The 15,752-nt window shown below is 38.9% G+C and overlaps 1 long non-coding RNA gene across 1 annotated transcript; it reads left to right on the plus strand.

The window, feature by feature from the left end:
• The first annotated feature begins 409 nt into the window (after positions 1-409).
• LOC138412345 (uncharacterized) lies at positions 410-2,367 on the plus strand. The gene is made up of 3 exons (XR_011244779.1): positions 410-536; positions 1,108-2,152; positions 2,269-2,367. It is a non-coding gene; the product is annotated as an uncharacterized lncRNA (long non-coding RNA).
• Positions 2,368-15,752: the final 13,385 nt, after the last annotated feature.

Genomic DNA, 15,752 nt, shown 5'->3' on the forward strand with positions numbered 1-15,752 from the left:
TATCTCTTATTTTGTGTCTGTTCTTGTCTCCAGTTCAACAATGTGTCATCAGGGAAGCTGACCAAACACCTGGAGGTGAGGCTGGCTCCTGTTGGATTATTGTAAGTATCACACACATTAATGCAAACACACCTCTGAGCTACTGTTTCTATTTGTCTTCTTATGTGTCTGATTGTGTTCATGTAGCAAAGGAAAGGGGGTTTACGGGGCTCCAGGAGACAGCCTTCCTTTTCCCGTGAACAACCGCCACTCACAGTAAGTCTGCCTGACTAGTTCACAGTCACCTTGTCTGTCATGAATTTATATTTCTTCGATTGAGATGCTTTCATGTTCTTTTCTTTCCTCACAGTTTTAAACATTGGTAATTCGTGCTTTCTGTGTTTTTTCTGTTTTTCCACAGAAAGAGAAAATGTGAGAGCTAGCAGGATGATGACATGCCGTACGTCAAGCTTTCGAAGACGGAACAGACACTAAACGCTGTTGCTGAGCTCGAAACTCCTGACTGTGCAGTCGTTGACCCCAACGTTGAAAAGAGAGTATGTGTCTTTGTTTTTTAGGTTTGAGACTCTGTGTCACACAAACCTCATCCAGCTGTGTCTATGACCACACTTCTAAAACCGTTCTCTAACTATAATTCTTGACATCATGACACATCTATATATCCAGATTTAACATGTGCAAAACAAGAAAGACACCAGTTCATTGTTGATATATGCATTATGATATATACCAAATAGATATTAGAAATATAATAAAACAAATGATTTACCGAAATAAAATTAAAATCGCATTTATAAAAATACTAAATACATACAGATATACATGCATTTATACTTCTGACCAAATGTATTTATGCAAATATTTTAATGACCTCTTTACTTATAGTAGAGTAGGTTTTAATAATGTGACTTTACTTTTACTTTTGTTAATATAAAGTATTCTGTTACATTTCATTACTGGATGAATAAGAAGTATTTCAGTGGGCAGAGAAGAGACGGGGACTTTGATACTGAGGTTGTGGTTTTAACTCTCTGACACCAAGGGGAGAGATGACACAGAGGATGCAGGTTGTCTTATCTCTTATTTTGTGTCTGTTCTTGTCTCCAGTTCAACAATGTGCCAACAGTGAAGCTGACCAAACACCTGGAGGTGAGGCTGGCTCCTGTTGGATTATTGTAAGTATCACACACATTAATGCAAACACACACACCTACGTCTGAGCCTCCGTTTGTATCTGTCTTCTAATGTGTCTGATTGTGTTCATGTAGCAAAGGAAAGGTGATTTAAGGGGCTCCAGGAGACAGTTCCTTCTCCCTGTCCAGACACAGAAGGCTCTGGAAGAGATGGCAGCTGACACTGTCGCTGCTGTGGTGATGATGGTGGCTTAAGAGACATAGAAATTGCCACCACAATATCCAACCAGATATTTTGTAATTTATCTGACCACCTCTCGTTTATCCAACCGGACATTGTTGTATATCCAACCAGATATTTTGTAATTTATCCAACCACCTTTCATTTAAAAAAAATGAGAAACCTTGGCGAGACAAACAAGGGGTGTTTGGATAAATCTATGAAGTGGGATGATTCAGATCTGTACGGACATTTTAAGGTCCTCATCAGTGCATAAAAGCAGAAGAGATCATTCTGTGCTTGGTTTCTCCTCAGAAACAGATCTCTGTCTGCTCGACAAGCTTTAAAATGATGGAGTACATGACAGTGGTTTTCCGATGGTGCCGTGTGCCACAGCCTCACATCAATTAACCCACATCAGGTCTTGGTGGTACATGAGCAGGTGGAACTGTACAGAAAATGAGACCCAGCATTTGAGAGTTATTTGCGCTCACCTATCCAGCGCTGGTGTTTGGAGCTATATAGCCAAAGTGTTCTCTACAATGAAGAAGCTATGGGCAGACCTGACGTTTAATCTATTGGGCTCTTTTGAGCTTTTGAGTTATTGTTGACAGATAAACAACCATTGACTGAAATTGTCAACCAATCTAGTGTCACATACACTGAGATTCAGCCAGGAGTTAGCTTCTACGAAAATGTCATGAAGACAGTAGCATTGGTGAAAGCGTGCAGTCGGACCCTAAGAAAAGAGCTGACCGTTGCAGACCATAGGATGATGTTTAAGCTGTCCTGCAGACATGTAAGTACTGAGCACATCCTCTCTTAAACTTTTTTTTTTCTCAAAAAAAAAAAAAGAAAGAAGTTTATATACTCCTTTTCCACAAATCGTTTGTTTGTTTCATGCCACCCTGACAGGAACCCCACAGCCTGGTAGTGTTGCCACCTGGGTCTGCCACCAACATGATCACAGTGCGATGCACTGAGCCCCAGACGATATATGACCTTATGCCGAAGCATGGCTTACATTGCTCCTGTAATGGAAATTTTTACATTTGTGTATGTTTAATTGCATGATGTATGTATGTGAATGACTGACCAAAGAGTTGACCAAATTGTTAATCTAAAAGGGTAACCTTAAGGTTTATGATGGTGGCTTAAGAGACTTGAGTTTTATGGCCTTGAGAAACCACAACTTTATGGTATCTCTTGGTATCTCTGATTGGGATCTCACACCTGGGGTCTCACAGGGGGGTCATCCACAGAACATGTAAATAAATGGACAGGATATCTCCTCCACTGAGAGAAACTACAGGAGGGTAATAAATACCTTTGCATGCTTAGTGGGAGGAGGCTGCGAGTTATAGGAACACTGATTCTCCTATGTTCTTTGCTCATTTGTGCATGTCATTCAGGTGATGTGTACTGATGAGTCCATCTGCAGATGCTGAATTAAACTTTCAGAAAGAAGTGCCTGTTTCACAGAAATTGCCACCACAATTTTGGTGTTGTCGGCAGGATCACTCTTGTGAGTAGACACTCTGTTTCTCTGGGCTGAAAGGTAAAACTGAGCAGGGAGTCTGGGACTCTGACCTCAACCTCCCTGACAAAAGAAGGTAGAGATGTGAGGGCCTGATGCCTGAGAACCAAAGAGTGCTCTCACTGCTGTGATCCAGCGGACCAATTAGCACAAAGACACTGTCTTTCTGGGAAGACAAATTCAGAAGGGAAACGGTCCTCTCACAGGTTGAGTGACAGACGTGTCTGCATGGCAAGGTTTGGAACCGATATAGAATCAAGGAATCTTCGGGTGATCTTGGAGATCACGGGTGGTCTTGGAGACCACAGAGTTAATATAGAATACGCCTGTTGGTGATCTTAGAGAAGGTCACATAGTTAATTGGGAACTAATGAGTATGGTATTAGAATAAGCAGGTTGGTGATCCGAGAGGAGGTCACAGAGTTAAGGAGTATTGATATATACAAGATATAATAATAGGAATATACGGAGTGTTTGTTGATTTTAATACACTTGTTATATTGGTTTCTGATGTCGAGTTCATGATTTAACAAACTATGATATAATATAGTAAATAGAGTTTTGCACTGGAGATGTGACTGGGACTGAAGGACTGAGACCTGAGCCAGGATCATCTCGACACTGCCATGAATCTGCTTTAAGAAGAGAGAGAGAGACGTTCTCAACCCCCAAAGGTAAGTACATTTAAGTAAATTTAAGTATATTAGGGGTATAATTGGCTTTTTGAGGTTATTAAGAAAGACTAAAATCCTAAAATTAAAATCCTAACAAGAAATTTTTAACAAGAGTAAATTAAAAAGAACGGATTAAAATAAATTAGGGAATTTCTAAATGTCTTTTCCCATATCAGCATAACTTTGGTCCTCCAAATTTTGTATTTTGTTGAACAAATGGGGAGTTTAAATTGATAAATAAGAGTTATGTTAAGACTGCTGCGACAACCTATTAGAGAAATGGGTTTAAACATTGGTAAAGGAAAGAAAGATAAGGATAATGCTAATCCACTTCAACTTTCTTTTCTTAATGTTCAGTATATGTTAATAAGTGATGGTAAGCGTAGAGTTAGAGAGGAACGAGTTAGTGAGGACAAATTAGAAGGAAAAAAAGAAATGTAGGGATATTTGTACTGGAGCGTGTGAATTTTGGTTAACTGAAGTGAATATCAGGGACAGTTTACAGAAGGTAGGGATTGAACTAATCTCCAAGTCTCAGTGTGTCCGACTCGACCCTGATCTGGACTCAGCTCCACCGAGAGGGCAGATTTACTCACCCAAGTGTAATTACAGATGTTATGCTAACACAAAGGATGGTAAAGAAGGTTAGAGTAAGTAGTTAAAGAATGTGATAGAGAAAGTTAGATTAAAGATTAACGATAGGTTAGGTTGGTTATACTAGAATAGTAATCACTGTGTTGTCTCAGTAGCTTAGATTGACTCACTGGACAAATTGTTTAAGGTATCAAATTCTGATCTCCATGTTATATTAAGCAAAAGAGAACAAAAACAATTGGTATTGAAAGTTTTGGAACTTTGGACCAAAAGGGGTTATGGGAAGGGAAAAAACATCTGATCCCAATAATAAAAATAATTTAATCAGGGGTTTAGAGGTAAATCACAAAAGATTTCTGCAGTGATAAATGCAATTAGGACTGTGGAATTTATTATTGTCAGACTGAACACTTTTCAAAAGCTAGGTGACTCAGATACAGTACAGCTGATAAATGCAGATATGAAGCTGTTTGTGGACGACTCAGCATTAAAAGATCCAGCAACTGGTAGAAGCCAAGTGGGTTTTGATGTTACAACTTTGAATGACAAATTTGGCTGAATCACTCATTACATTATTCTGCAGAAGCTGCAGAATTGGTTGCATTGATTGAGAAATGCAAATATGTAAGTGACAGGTGTCAACATATACACTGGTAGCAGGTATGCATTGGGAGTGGTATATGATTTGGCAGATTTTTGGCTAAAGGAAAATTCTCAAAACCATTACCTAACATACATTGGTTGCTGTTCTGATTGACGCTGTGTTGTTATTCAAACTAATTGCGTTCTGCAAATGTGAAGCATTTTTATAAAGACTTTTCAGTTTCGCAGGGGAATGTGAGAGCAGAAGCTGCCGCAAAAGCTGCAGCAAAGCACAGTCTGCTTGTCCGAGGTGTTTCTGAATCTGATAGGTCATTAACACCTAATGTATTTGATGGGTCATTAACATTTAAATACAGATTTACAGGAGCTGCAGATAAGGGCAGCTCAGTTAAAAACAAACAAAAAATAACTGTTTGAAGGAAAGTGGATTGTTTGGTGGCTATACATTTTTGGTCTGGAACAAATGGGAAATCCTGTTTAGCAAGATATATGTTTCCTCATAGTTGACACATGGTCAGAACCAAGTGTCAAAGGGGGGGATGCCAAATGTAGGAAGAGATACAGATATATTGGCTTACAAAAGAATTGTCAAACTCACAAATTACTCACAATTTTTTTTTTAATTTTCATTAGAGTTATATAATTGGTACTATATAAAGAGGAATCCAGAATTATATAAAGTGAACTGATTTTATGGAAGGACAAAGTGAGGGAAAGCAATACTGTCTTGATTTTATTGACATGTGTGTTTCTCCACATTTAAACAGGACTCTTCAGCAGTTGCAAAGGCACTGCTCAGGGAAATGTTTTATTGTGCAACCTGTCCCCTATGCTTTTTGAGATCCACAGATAGGTGAATGAAGCCCTACCAAAATCCATAGATGGCAGTGAAGGCTGCTGAAAGATAAACTTGGATGTATGCAAGCCATTGCAGGGAGGTTCCTGAGCAAGAAGTGGATTCTTCAGAACACAGCGTGCATTGATGTCAGTGAGTGCACCTCAGCCTTCAACTGCTTTGTGTCCGCGAGCAAGGAGGGGGTGGAAATCTCTAGGACCACACGTCTCCAATCTCACGAAGAGGCGGCACATTGATTAGGGGGTTGGCTAGGGTGACGCTGCTGATAAACGATGACGCCGACAGACAAACAGTGACACCTGATGGGACGACTGGGATGCAGTTCGAGGGAAAAGATGTGTTCCCTGTTCTTGCTCACAGTCATCATCGTCCTGCCAACATTGCTATGGCAGGTGAAACCTTGGCAGGAAGAACAACACCAAACTAAACTGAGCATCATAAGCAGAACAAAAAATGGAAACTCTTGTTTGAACTGACAAAGCCTGAAGTCAATTCATGGTATGCAGCCATGAAGACAACTGCGAGAAAAGATCACCAATGAGAGACCTAACCTCAATTACTTCCATACAGATTGCACTCACTATTATGTGCCATGAAGATATGAGTGTTCCAAGTTGACAGTGTCTTCAAAGGATTTGGGGGACTCTTCCCATGGTGGGGAAATGTGCGAACATCACACACAGAATAGATGGGATTGTACTTTGGATATGATGCTCACCAGCCAAGGAGGTGTTGGTCACATAATCTGAACTGATTGCTGCACATACATAAATGGTTGTAAATGGTTGTATTTATATAGCGCTTTTCTAGTCTTGATGACCACTCAAAGCGCTTGACACTACAGTTTGCCATTCACCCATTCACACACATTCATACATACAGTGCTTCTATAGCTAGCACTTTTTTGTTGCTCTATTGGGCAGTTCGGGGTTCAGTATCTTGCCTAAGGACACTTTGGCATGCAGATGGGAAGACTGGGGATTGAACTTCCGACCTTCTGGTTGGAGGACGACCGCTCTACCCCTCAGCCACAGCCACCCCCATGCATACACACATACATGCATACTGTACATCTGACAATGTGGTGCATATTGTTTTTCATTTAAATTACCTATTGTTTGAGGAAAAGAACAAGGACACACAGATTCCTGAAGCATGGAATTGGTGGTCATAGTGAATTTTAAATGTGAAAAATGTGTCATTGGAATTTTTGACATCGATTCAGATTTTTGTTTGTATTTAAGTGTTGTTGGTCTGGTGTATTGTTATTTGTGTACTATTTGTGTACTTTAATGAAGAATGCAATTGGATATGTTAAATTTCCGGGCCCTCGTCTAGAATGAAATTCTCAATTTCAAGATGATGAGTTTGTCTGAAAATGATTGTTGTTTAGTGAGCATAAAATGCTCAAAGTGGGAAATGTAATGGAAATGTTTACATTTGTGTATGTTTAATTGCATGAGCAAACATGTATGTGGATGACTGACCAAAGAGTTGACCAAATTGTTAATCTAAAAGGTTTAACCTTAAGGTTTACGATGGTGCCTTAAGGTTTACGATGGTGGCTTAAGAGACTTGAGTTTTATGGCCTCGAAAAACCAAAACTTTATGGTATCTCATTGTATCTCTGATTGGGATCAAACAACTGGGATCTCACAGGGGGGGTCATCCAAAGAACATGTAAACAAAAGGACAGGATGTCTCCTCCACTGAGTGAAACTACAGAAGGGTAATATATACCTTTGCATGCTTAGTGGGAGGGGGCTGCGAGTTATAAGAACACAGATTCTCCTATGTTCTTTGCTCATTTGTGCATGTCATTCAGGTGATGTGTACTGATGAGTCCATCTGCAGATGCTGAATTAAACTTTCAGAAAGAAGTGTTTGACTTTGTGCTTGTTTCACAGAAATTGCCACCACAATATCTTAATTACTAGGTATTTGAGATGGTAGTGAATATTCCTATGGACCCTGAAGTTTACTTGATGGTCATTGGCTCAGAGGACATGCAGTGTGTAGCTATGCATCTCTCAGTGTATGTATGCTACACAATGGAAACGCAACCATGTTCACCTGCAGAACAGCCATGTCTACCATTTACCTTATTTTGTCAACCTTTAAATGACTTAAGTATAAAAATAGAAATACAGAAATAAATAAATGTGTAGATAAATAAATGTCTTAAATTTATTTCCACATTTATTTATTTCTGTATTTCTGTGACTGTATGCTCGGTCAGAGGACTGTGATGATCCAGTTCTACTACTTCAGCCTGTCAATGCTGGCTGTTGTGCAGTAGTTGCAGTGTTGTGTCAGTTAACACTTAAAGGGAACGAGTTAGAAAAACGAAAAGGTGAAAAACCTCACATACTGGTCTGATTTGTAAGTTTGGTTGTTCAAATGTGTAAAATACGTTTTTGAGGCTCTAACCCACATAACAAAAAACATTTTGTCTGTAGAATTGTGTCGATGCAGACGTTTGTTGTGTAGTTTTCATAATGCTCACAGTATCCCACATTTTGCCTCTGCACAGTCTCACCATATGTGGGGCTGATGTGTTAAACTGTTTTAATGTCAAGGCATGTTTTAAGATGCATTGATATGCAACATTGTTCTTGGTCAAGATTTTATGGACCGGTTATCTCAGATTTGAATCCTTGTACACCACTACCACAGCCACATAAAAGACTTCCAAAGGAAATGAATCCTGGAGAGGGCCTTTGTGTCCAATTAGCAGTCCAACCTGCATTCCTTTCCTTATCACGTCAAGAGTTTCTCTATGAACCTGAAGACATAAAAATATAAATAAGACATGACATTAACAGGACAAAGAGCTGGTGTTCGGTGTGTTGTTTTAGAGTAGGTATGTGTGCATGCGTGTTCGTGTTTATGTGCGCATGTTTGTGTGTAGAGTGCAGTGACCAACACAAAGGGGAGAAGACTGCAAATCCCTGCTCTGAAGTTTCTGTGGTGACAAAAGTTACCACATTATATTAAACCTTAATCTAAACATGATGAATCATGTTTAAGTATTCAAGCCATTTAAGACTGTTTAAGGCATGCAGAAACCCCATCAATATAGGGGGTGTATGTAGAGTGAATGATCATTTTTTACATCATTACGCTCGTTTTCACTGAAAAACATTAAAAAGATATAGTTCAGGTTTTTTTGAAGTTGTATGAGGTTCTTCTCCATAGTCAGTGTATTACTACCATCTACTGTAGGCAATACACTGACTGGAGAAGTACCTCATACAACCCCACTTCAACAAACATGAACTATCCCTTTAAGATGATTATCGCAGGGATCTGTACCAAAAAAAGTTAGATGTTTTCTTTAGTCTGTAGAATATGATGTGTAGGCCAGGAAAACTATGCTGCACGATTTAAAGATTGCAGAAAGCCATATTGCTATTTCAATAAAATTTCAATTAATTGTTCATCCCTACACTGTAAACCCAAATAAGTTACCAGAACTCATAAAAATTGAGGTAATTGATTGCCTCAATTTTTTTAAGCTGATCAACTTAAAAGTCAAATTTTTCCAGAACATAAAAGTTTGGATTACTTGTACCTTTTGATAACAGTTAATTTAAATGAAGTGCTCAAATATTTGCAGTTAATTTGACTTACAGTTTTCTGTTAAGGAAACTCAATTATTATCAGTTACTATTACTTAAAGGTTCCAGTTTTCAAACCACAGAACTTAAAAAAATAAGTAGACAACCACATCTTTTTATGTTAACAAAACTCAATGTTTATAAGTTTGTGTTGTCATTGTTTGAAGTACACTTTAGTCAAATATGTTGAGTTAGTATACCTAAAAACATGTGACTCAAAACGTAAAATCTTTGAGGCAATTGATTGATATAATTTATCATTATTTAACCAAGTCCCTTTGAGATCCAATACCTATTTTACAAGGGAGACCTGGGTCTCACTGTAAGAGGTAAAAAACAGAAGATCCATGTTCTGCACACATGAATCAGCCAATTTACCAGAGAATCTAAGTGGTGTGAGATAGACTGAAACTAAGCTAAAGGACATATACAGGAAATTGTTTTACTGAACATCTTATCACTTTGAACAAAATGCCAATTCAGTTCCTTTGTAGCGTGGAGAAAGAAAACAGACCATCAAGAAAACTGTATGGGTAGACTAAACAAAGGTAAGTCCTAAAACATGTTAGTATTTTGATGAACAATTTACATAATACACAGTAGTATCTCACTGTGCAGGTTCTGAAAAATCCAGAGACGTCTTTGTGCAGATACACAGGAAGGGCATGGAGAACGGTAGTGCGCTTGGTGTGGATGTCATGGATAACCTATTCAGATAAAAATAGAATTCTATATACTGCAGAGTTTACTGAACAAAGCTGATTTTAAACAGTCAAATCAAAACATATGTCCACAAATAACCTGTTCAAATCTTTAATGCAATCAGACAAATAGCAAACACAAAGTGGACTAATTGCAAATTTCAAAAAGCTCATTTGAATCATTAAACCTGTCCAATGTTCCACTGGTTCAACCTATGAAGGAAGATGGCAGTCAAGCTCAGCATAGAATGTGTTGAGCAGGTTCTGATTCATAATCCACTGTATCTCTGCATACAACTAAATTGAAGTAATAGCAAGAGGACAATACAGCAACAACACTTAAACCGTTCAATTTGAAGAATCTCACACACATTTATCAAGCAGCAAATAGCTACCAAATGAGTAAGAATCACAATTTTCACTTTAAAGAGAGAGCTGATCCATATTACCATGAGCTCGTTCACTGGTGGGCAGGACATCACTGTGGTCTGTCGGCGCAGGGGAAATGTGGTCTCCATCATCTTTCCAATGAGGGGCAGGTTCTTCTCTGTCTTCTTGACTTCTTCAACAATTGTCTGCCTCAACTGCTCAAGGCTTGAAGGATGCTTTCCTTGGGGAAAGTTGGGTAGGAAGTTGACTTCTGCTCGTGTAACCCCGATTAGATTTAGAGTACTAGAAAATACCGGGTTCCTTAAATGCATCGTATGGTAGTTTTTTGGCCGGTATTCAGATTTCCGCAACGCGCCTTGACCTGCAGCTCTCGGTGTGTGAGGGCGTGACACGAAAAAAAAGAGCAGAGAACTGAGAGAAGTCAGAAAAACTCCGTGCTGCTGCGAAGCACTCTGTTCTCCAATTAGCATATGATTAAGAGTTTTTAGCAGTGAACCATGAACGAGTACCTACCTCTAAGACACCGAAGTTGGTTGTAGGAGAGGCTCCGTCAGGGTGTTTTCCTCAATTTTAGAACTATTCTGACAGTTTTTTTTTTCAGGGACAATTCTGTCTGTGCCATGTGAGGAACTGCTTCATCGAGGTCCAGGACTTCATTGCTGTTCGTGGATGCCTTCTGCGTGCCAGGACGTCGACACGAGGATGCTTGCCGTACTAGGAGGGCAGTAGGAACCAAAACAAAAGGAAACCCACCTGAGAAGGTCTTTATCCATTTCTTTGCTACTTTATTCTGCCTGAAACTCAGGTTGTTTTTTGTTCTTGGGCCCAAGACTAACCAATAAATGACAGTTGACAACCAAGATAAACTGATAACTGACTAAAACTGACATCATAAGGAAACTGAAGGTTGACAACCGAGGAACATTCAAAGTAAAATGGTTCAAACCAGTGAGACAAACAACTTTAAGTGAATTTAAACGACTATAACTGAGAAACAGTGAAGTGGTACCACATTTATTAATTTTTTTTCCTAAAACAAAGTGCATTTGTGTATTGAAGTGTATTGAAATACTTTATTTTAGTTTTACATTCATTTTGGTTGTTTAAATTGTTTCTTTGTGGTATATTTGAGTTAATTATTTTACATGAAGCTGTTCCTACTTAAACAGAAGTTAAATGAAACTGAAAAGGATATTTATATAAAGATAATTTTCTGTTTCATAAAACTGTGGTCCTGTGTGTTGTGTGTGTTGGAGGTCTTATTTACTCCCTTACAGAGCCTGCTACTGCCAATCTCCTTTCCCAAACATAGAAGATGAGTGAGCATGAATCTGAGTAAACCATCGATAATTCTGAGCTGAATGGTCCTAGGTCTAAGATTTTTGATACAGACCTGAGATTTAAATATTGTAGATATTATACTTAGGTCAGCAGCATAGATCTCTTCTGTAAGAGAGAGGGACACACGTCCAGGTTACACTCGCTTGGGTCTTTTAATATTGGAATGTGAAGGTTCATTTTCAGGAATACTCCTACTTCTTTTTCGAGCATTAACAGTGACCTCCTGACATCCAGTCCATCTCATCTTGTTCCTGTAATTGCCCACCTTAAACTTGATGCTGTTTTTCCATCCATTCCAGCCAGTCTCAGATCCTGCTTCCTTCAAGCTACAAGAGCCTCAGTAGCCATTGCAGTCTCTTTATCACTTTGGTAAACCTTAAAACCATATAAAGTAGATGCAAGCATTTCTAAAATGTCGTGCTTTAGCTCTCATCAACTTAAGGTGTCTGTTTTTCTTCTCATATTCGGCATTTCCATATTTAAGTTTCAGTTCAACATCAAGCACAAATGTGGGAACTGGAAAAGGACCTGGAGGCCACCTGCTGAGACGTTCTGGAGATGACACATCTGAAAGTAGATCAGTAGATAGAGTAGAGCTGGAGTCTTGCGAAAGTGAGATGGCATCGTCCTTGCCATCAATGGTCACCTTTGATGTCCTGTAGATTGTGTCACTAGTTGTTTGTTCTCTAATGTGTACTTGAGCAACCTCTGGTAGAGCTGAAACCAGAACAGAGTCAACCCTGGATACCTGAGTTTTTGGCTTGAAAAATGATGGTGCAGCAAGATGATATGCTGTCATGTGTTGGTGTCTGATTGCCATTGTCTTCAAAATATTTTTGAAATGTTGAGCGTCATGCAGTGTTAATTTTGTTGACAAAGACTATGACGAAAAATAGTCGTCAACAAACCTTTTGTTATTGAAGGAGTTCTTCTTCTTCTTATTCTTTGCGACGATTTAGGGGTGTTCCAGTGCGTGAAAACTCACCGTTTTTTGCAGACGCGTCAGGTCAGGTAGGTTGGCTGAGGTCTATCCACTTTATCGGTGCGCTGATATGGGAATGATGTAATCTTGTGGTTCAAATACTACAAAGTGAAGTACTTCAGCCAAATCATCTCTTTAACACAAAGAGAAAGCTCCATGGGAATGATACCTTCCAGAAGACCATGGAGTATATCTGGAGGAAACCAATGATTGTATGAAAGTAATTCAGGGACTCACGCAAGACACAGCCACCTTTAACACCAAAGTGGCTGCTCAAAGTGTCACTTTCTTGAATGGTTTGTACATGTAGGTCATGGCTGGCTTTGGTTCTCTGAGGAAATTTCCTCTGACTTCAGTTACTTGAAACTGTTCTACAGAGCCCATACAGAATCTGCAAACATGGCCTGCTCTAAATGACTCTACAAAGTCACCTAATCCATGAGCAGCCAGATTGTCAACAGAAACACAAAAGATGGTGCCTCTGATATTCTGACGAACTCTTTCAATGAAGACACCATCTTGTTCCAGAGTATGAACATCACTGCTGCATATCCATACTTATAGAGGTCTGTCACCAGTATTGCTAGCTGTATAGCATGTAATGCTGATGGGTATTTTGGCGGCACATTAGTGAGGACCTAATATACAGCGCAAAGTTTGTGAATTTTGCATGATGTGCCAAGCGGATTAGCAATTTCAAGATCATCAATATATAGCTGGAGTGGTAGGAGGAGATCACCTGTTGACAGTAACTCATTTTCAAGGAAATGAGAGCCATCAGAGCATGATGCATATTGACCAGATGCAGTATTTGGTTCAGTAATCTCGTTGAGAAAGTCTTTTCATTTAAAGGATAGGAACATACACACTGGTATGACCAGGTTGCTCCAACTGATACTCCACTGGCATTATACAAGGATAGTTGCACTCAATAAAGGTTTCTGCACTTGGATGAACTAAACTCAGCACCTTTAGAGGTTGATGTAGATAGAACATTGCAATCCATGACAGCAACAACTTCACTCAGTGTAGGGTCTGCAATACTGTGACCGTTTCTCTGCAGTATGTCACTAACTGCCTCTTTGATCAATGGCTCAGATAAGGAGAAGATCTGATTCAAGTGGTCTACTCTTTCTTGAGTAGCTGTGTTTGAGACATGGAGGATAGCCTGCACCTTTAGGAATAAGGAAGACCATTTTTTTTAAGTGGATTTCTTAGACTGTCAGTGCCACACTGATCATCATTCCCCACTTCTGTGCTCTGGCCTGGGCATTCTTCATGCAAATTATTAGTTACCTCAGAAATACTGGCTTGGAGATTATGGGGATCCTCACTGACAATATCAGTTTGAAAGTCTGCTGCAAAACTTGCTTGGTGTGCTCTACTTTTATGGGAATTGAATGAAGAGTCCATATTTGTGCTATAGCTACAATCCTTATATGGGCATGTCACTGTTTTCAAATGCTTTCTGAGATGACTGAAAAGGGCTGATTCAGAAAAGGGTTGCTGAAATGGGCATAAAGGGCATTTAAATAACAGAGGCCCCTGACGCTGCTCTGCACAACAGCTAAGTTGTGCTGTATGATATCTTGACAAATGACTCAGTGCATTAAGTGTCTGAAATGTACAAATGCAATCAGTGTAGAGGCATCTAGGAGGGCTGATTCTGGAATAGTGGCTGTGTTGCAGCCTTTAGTGTTTAAATAACTATTCTGGAGGTGAAAGAAGCTGCTGACAAATTACATTTCCTGATCATGTTGGAACCAGCAACCTAAAAGGCAAAAATAATTTTAGACCACCATCAAAAACTTTTAAAACCGAATTCTGTATACTTAATATAACAATAAGTTAATAACTATTAGCTTACCAAAACATGATCATGGACTACAGCTAACACTAATTTAAAATCAATTTTTTTTTTCTATATAGCGTCTATAGATGGAAAATAGCATAAGTAAAAATATAAATTAAATATAAAATAAAATAAATTAAAATAAAGAGAGAGGTGGTTGGTAGAAGAATTCACATACAAAATGTATTACCGGTATCTTTATTACATCCCCAGTTATCTTCCTTAACTCTGTCTTAACTTCTTAAAACTGGAAGACAGAGATGCAAAGGCATAAACTGATGAACAATTAAAAAGCATCAAAACAGTGTCAAATTATAAATACTTCCATGTATAATTTTTCTGCAATTACGCCACCAGTCGAAAACAGGGAAGGTAGAAGAAGCAGCAGAAGAAGAGCAACCCCCCCCTCCTTTTTCCTTTTTTTTCAACTGATAACTTACACACCCAAGTTCAATCAACACGTACAGATCTGATAACATTTTCAAATAGTCAACACAACAAATTACTGCAAGTTTAACTTTTGAAAACTCATACAATTGAGTTCAAAATCTAAAACTTGTCAGAGCTCTTCGAGTTAAAGGGAATAAGTATGGGGCTGCAATGTTTTACAGTGTAGTTATAGTGAGAGCAAGTCAGACTGGGGGAGGAAACAAAAACTCCAGCTTGATACAAATCAACTGCAGCTTCTGCTCTGATCATGAAGCAGCTGATCACTGAACAGCTGTGACCAGAGAGAAACTGTGTCCGTGTTTCCATTGGTCTTTAACTAAGTCTCTGAGAATTAGTTGAAGAACAGAACCTGCTGCTTCTCGTGAACAAGCTCTGATCTCACTGTTTATGTCGCTCTTAACGAGTGAATGGGGGGAAGTTAAACGTGGAAGTTACACAGTAATACATGAATAAATGTTTTAATTTATTTCCACATTAATTTATTTCCACAAAAATGTTTTATTCATCATGCACAGACATGATCAGACACCCTCGATTAATAACTAAACACATGATCGTAAGTTCGTTACTAAATCATCCCAATAAAAAATTAACATGAACTCGTTCTTTTTAAGTGTGAACTGACACAACACTGCAAACAGCAATTGCTGCACAACAGTCTGCATTGGCAAGCAGAAGTAGTAGAACTGGATCATCACACTCCTGTGACCAATCCTGCATGAGACTGAGGTTAGGACCGCCTTTCTCATTAGCATACAGACACAGAAATAAATAAATGTGGAAATGTATTTATTTCCAC

This window comes from Paralichthys olivaceus, chromosome 12 (assembly GCF_024713975.1).
Source record: "Paralichthys olivaceus isolate ysfri-2021 chromosome 12, ASM2471397v2, whole genome shotgun sequence".
In the NCBI taxonomy this organism is placed as follows: Eukaryota; Metazoa; Chordata; class Actinopteri; order Pleuronectiformes; family Paralichthyidae; genus Paralichthys; species Paralichthys olivaceus.